Source organism: Dipodomys merriami, unplaced genomic scaffold, assembly GCF_024711535.1.
Source record: "Dipodomys merriami isolate MVZ:Mamm:240054 unplaced genomic scaffold, mDipMer1.0.p SCAF_18, whole genome shotgun sequence".
NCBI classification, from domain to species: Eukaryota; Metazoa; Chordata; class Mammalia; order Rodentia; family Heteromyidae; genus Dipodomys; species Dipodomys merriami.
The window spans coordinates 25508957-25514516 of record NW_027203159.1 but is presented as its reverse complement, the minus strand read 5'-3'; the positions used below and the strand labels follow the sequence as shown (position 1 = coordinate 25514516).

Sequence of the window (5560 nt, the reverse complement as noted above, 5' to 3'; positions counted from 1 at the left end):
AAGGGGGCTCAGTGGTAGAGCGCTCGCCTTGCATGCATGAGGCCCTGTGTTGAATTCCTCAGCACCACATAAACAAATAGAACAAAGCCGGAAGTGGCACTGTGGCTCAAGTGGTAGAGCATTAGCCTTGAGCTGAAGAGCTGAGGGATGGCACTCAGGCCCAGAGTTCAGGCCCCGTGACCAGACTCAAAAAAAAAAAAAAAAGATTGAAACTGTGGTGACTGAACTTGCAAAAAATGGTTACCACACTTCTGTCTCTTTATATCTGGTTATTGGGCACCCCTGTAAATTACCCCGTGTCACTGCCTAAAACTGTCTTGAAAACCAGTGGGCCCTCAGACTGAGAAGCCTATATGATATATGTAGAAATTTGCCATAAGGTAAATGTGGGAAAGCTGTAACATATGGAGAGGGTGCTTATGCAAGGAATCTCACCTGGTGAATTTTGGGAAGTGGACTTCACAGAGGTAAAGTCTGAAATGTATAGTCTTAGTATGTTTTAGTACTAGTGGCCACTTGTTCAGACTGGGCTGAGTTGATAGTTTGTAAAAAGTAAATAGGATATTGGCTTTTTGGCAAGAGGTGTTGTGGGGTTGCTGGGTGGCCTGAACACCGACAGCAGAGGAGTGGGGGGCCACTGAATAAGCTTCCAAAATGATTCCCACATCAGTTATCCTGCTAAAAGAGGTGATGAGAGCTCCCAAGGCATCCCTCGGCTTGTAACATCAGTGCCTTACAGTTAATGGCTGAGGCTGTAAGAACCATTTTGGGTCCCTGTGGCATGGACAAGCTTATTGTGGATGGCCAAGGCAAAGCAACAATTTCTAATGATGGGGTGACTATTCTGGAACTTCCTGATGTTGTCCATCCTGCAGCAAAAACTTTAGTGGACATTGCCAATCCCAAGATGCCAAGGTTGGTGATGATACTATCTCTATGATCCTACTGGCTGCAGAGTTTTTTAAGCAGGTGAAATCATATGTGGAGGAAGGTGTGCACCTCAAATGATCATCCCAGCTTTCCTCACAGCCACACAGTTGGAAGTGAACAAGATCAATGAAATTTCTGTGACTGTAAAGAAGGAAGATACAGTGAAACAGAGGAAGCTACTAGTGTGCCATGATGGCTCTGAGCTCTAATCTCATTTCCTAGCAGAAAGCCTTCTTTGCCAAAATGGTTGTTGATGCTGTAATGATGCTCAATGAATTGCTACAGCTTAAAATGACTGGAATCAAGAAGGTCCAGAGTGGAACTCTAGAGGAATATGTTAGTGGCTTGTGTTGTGTTTAAGAAGACTTTCTCTTATGCTAGGTTTGAAATGCAACCTAAGAAGTACAAAAACCCCATGATTGCCCTTTTAAATGTTGAGCTGGAGCTCAAAGCTGAGAAGGATAATGCTGAAATCAGTCCACACAGTGGAAGATTATCAGGCAATTGTCGGTGATAAATGGCACATACTCTTTGACAAATTAGAGAAGATTTATCAATCTGGAGCCAAAGTTATTTTGTCTAAACTCCCCATTGCAGAAGTGGCCATGCAGTACATTGCTGATAGGCACATGTTCTGTGCAGGCTGTGTGCCTAAGGAGGATCTGAAGAGGACAATGATGGCCTATGGAGTCTCAATTCAGACCACTGTGAATATTCTGAGTGCGGATGTGTTGGGTCATTGCCATGTGCTTGAAGACACACAGATTAGAGAGGAGAGGTACAATTTCTTCACTGGCTGCACCAAGGCCAAAACTTGCATCCTCATCCTATGTGGTGGTGCTGAACAGTTTATGGAGGAGACAGAGCAATCCCTTCATGATGCCATCAGGATCATCAGAAGAGCCATCATGAATGATTAAGTGGTGGCTGGTGGTGGGGCTATTGAGATGGAGCTTTGCAAGTACCTGCAAGGTTACTCAAGGCCATTCCAAGCAAGTAGCAGGTTTTGGCAATTATTCCACACCAGTTGTGTGACAATGCTGCTTTTGATGCCACAAATATTCTCAACAAGCTGTGGACTCAGCATGCCCAGGGGTACATGAGGTATGGGGTGGATGTCAACAATGAGGACTTTACAATTTCCAGGCCTTTGTGGATGAGTCAATGCCCTAACAGCAGCCTCTGAAGCTGCATGCCTTATTGTGTCTGTCAATGAGACCATCAAAAATTCCCAGTCCACTTTGGAAACTCCTCCAGTGGCTGTCCAGGACAGGGGCCACTTCCATTAAGAGGCATTGCTCCTTGGCTGGCAGGCTGCTGTGGCTCTACTCACCCTCCCCCGCTTGATGTATTGGTATAAAAGGAAGTGATAATAATTGGCCCACTCTACTCACTGGAGGTTATTTAAATAATATTGAATGCTTAGAATTAGAAAAAAAATATGGGACATTGATTTCACAAAGGCAATGTGATGTGACATTGGTTACTATGGGTTAATATGAGTTTCACTAGTTCACCATGGGCACATGCTAATATCCAATGGTGCCCAATTATCAGTGAGACCCGATAATCATCATTGCCCCATGGTATGGTTTGCTGGAGAGGGCAGAGATGGCCACTGAATGGGGAAGTCATGCTGCTGGAAGAGGTGTGGTGTCAAACCCCCAGGGTGAGCTGTAATAAACTGATTGGGCAGTGGGCAGTTTGGGAAATGATAGCTAAATACGGCTAGATAGGAGAACCTTTGGAGTGGGAGCGGGGTATAGCCTATATACAAGCAGGATGTTCAAAGTTACAGAGCATAAAGATAGAAAAGTCCTGAAAGGAAGAAAGTGATGAGACACTAGGAGAGGAAATTTTTGGGAGGAGAGGATGTTGAGAGCAGGAAGGGAAGGACAGCAACTGGCCACTGTGTCAGAGCCGGACAATCCTGGGGAGAGTGGAGTGGCCTGAACAGAAGAAGGAACTGATGGAAGAGGAAAATGAGAAAGACCTGGAAGGAAGACCAGGTTAGTAGCAAAGAAGGATGAAGGGAGAAGGAAAAAGCCTTACCTTGTGAAGTTTGGAGCTTTGAAATACATAATTTTGGGGACTGGTAGTTTGCAAACCAATTGAAAAATGTTGGGGCTGCCCATTGGACGTCTGAGGTTTGGTTGCTGAGACTGATCATGGCTCTGGGTATCCAGTGCAGGACACAGTACTTACAGGCCTACAGTACTTACAGGCTTACAGTACTTCTTGTCCTACTTGTGCCTCAAAAGATTGTCTTGTACTTAATAGATCATAAGTATATGAGTTTATAGAATTAGGTTTATATCCCAATGGTCACAAATTTTTCAAAATGTTGAACGGTCATACTAAGTTTTTGAAAAATTATGGGATAGTGACATTGGTAATGTGATGTCAAAGTATCATGTCATAATATTTTGATGGCACAATTAGCTGGTGATGTCATAATTATGATGAAATCACAATGTTTGTGATGACACAATGGTTTGGTAATGTCAAAGTGACATTCTGGATCTCAATTGTAATTAACTCACAAAGAATATATGAATTCAAAAAGTGACTGTGATGTCTCCAAAGGCATTTCTCACAAATATGCTGAAGTCCTAACAACTATTTGATGTCAAAATGTGACACAATGTTCATGACATCTGGCAGTGTGATGCCAGAGAAATGATGATGTCACAGTAGATTTCTGGTAGCCAATATCATACCTGAAATATGAGATTGAATACTGATGAACTCATAAAGTGCTTAAGATATTACAATGGCCACATGTCACAAAATTTATGACAGGATAGGTATATGATGTCACAGTGGGTTAGTGATATCAACATGGCAATATGACATCACAAAGGGATTGTAAGATCACAGTGGTTATGAGGTCACAATGGTTTTAGGATAATCCACATACCACATTTGAAATAGAATAAAATCACAGAATAGATATTTATGTGTCAATGACATCACAGTGACAATGAAATGTCATAATGCTATAATGCTATTTTAGTTTGGTAATGACACAATGAATTTATGGTGTCATAAAGACAATGTGATATCACACTGGTGATGATGTCACAAAGGTTCATGATGTTACATAGATATATCTGATCTCAATTGTCAGTAGTTTACAAGGAGGATATGAGTACACAAAGGGACTGTGATTTGCCAAAGGCCATGTGGTTTTTCAAAGGAGCTAAGATGTCATAATAGATTTGGGGTTTCACAATGTGATTGTGATATCACAATAGCAAAATGTTTTTACAATTTGTTTTTTATATATCATGGAGCTGATGTCAGAATGGGTTTTTGATGTCACAATGAGTTTGTAATATCACAATGACATGTAGAATTTGAATTGCTAAAAAATCAAGATGAGGATAAAAGTTCAAAGAAGGAGCTTGAAGTCCCAAAGTGGATGAATTTTCTTAAATGTTATGATGTCACCATACGTTGGTGAAAACACAATGGGACAGTGAAATCAAATATCAAAGTGATGTCACAGTATCATGTCATAATGTTTTGGTGTCATGATTTGCTGGTGATGCCATACTTGTGATGAGGTCACAATAGCTTTGTGATGTCACAGTCAATTTGTGATGTCACAATGGTATGCCACATCTCAATTGTTATTAATTCACAATCAGTGTATCAGTTCAATGGGGACTGTAATGACTCTAAAACCTTTGTTGTCCCAAAAGGGATGAAGTCCTAACCTGTATGTAATGTTACAATGTGACCCAGTGGTCATGACTTCACACAATGTGATGTCCCAATAGACATGATGTCACAGTGGATTTCTGATATCACTTGTCATACCTGAAACATTATGAGATTGCAAACAAATTACTGTCTCACAGAGGGTCTAAATATCATAGTAGGAGCATATCACAAAGTAATGAGGAAAGAACAGGGATGTAATACTATCATAGGTTAGCAATATCACATTGGCAATGTAATATAACAATGATTAGGAGGTCACCACGGCATTGTGATATCAAAATACATCCCACAAGGAAATAGAATGAAATCACAGAATAGATGCTATCAACACACAGGCCACAGTTTAAATAGAATGGAATCACAATGTGTCTATGATATCACAATGATGAAGATAGGTCCTAATGTTATGATGTAATTGTAGTTGGGGATATTACTATGAGCTCCTGGTGTTATAATGACAATGTGATATCACACTGGCAATGATGTCACTAACGGTTTGTGATGTTACAATGGAATTTCTGATCTTGTCATTAGTTCACAATGAGGATATTGGTACACAAGGGTATTGTGATGTCACAAAGGCCATATGTTTTTAAGCTCATAGTGTTTTTTCAACTGTTCTTAGAGGTCATAATAGGTTTGGGATGTCAGAATGTGATTGTGGTGTCATATGGCAAAGTGATGTTACAATGGGTTTGTGATGTAGCAGTGGTGATGAGTTCACAATGGGTTAGTGATGTCACAATGAATATACAATTACATCTCCAATTTCAATTGCTACTAGTTCACAATGAGGATACAGTTATAATCAGCAGGACTCATATTATTGGTGGTATTCAATAATCATTATCGCCCCATGTGAGGGCCAGCTAGAGAAGAGGAACATGCCATTAAAATATAG

General features: G+C 40.7%; 1 pseudogene; it reads left to right on the top strand.

Moving 5' to 3' along the window:
• Positions 1 to 654: 654 nt before the first annotated feature.
• Positions 655 to 2219, top strand: LOC138829999 (T-complex protein 1 subunit eta pseudogene; annotated as a pseudogene).
• The last annotated feature ends 3341 nt before the right edge of the window (positions 2220 to 5560 follow it).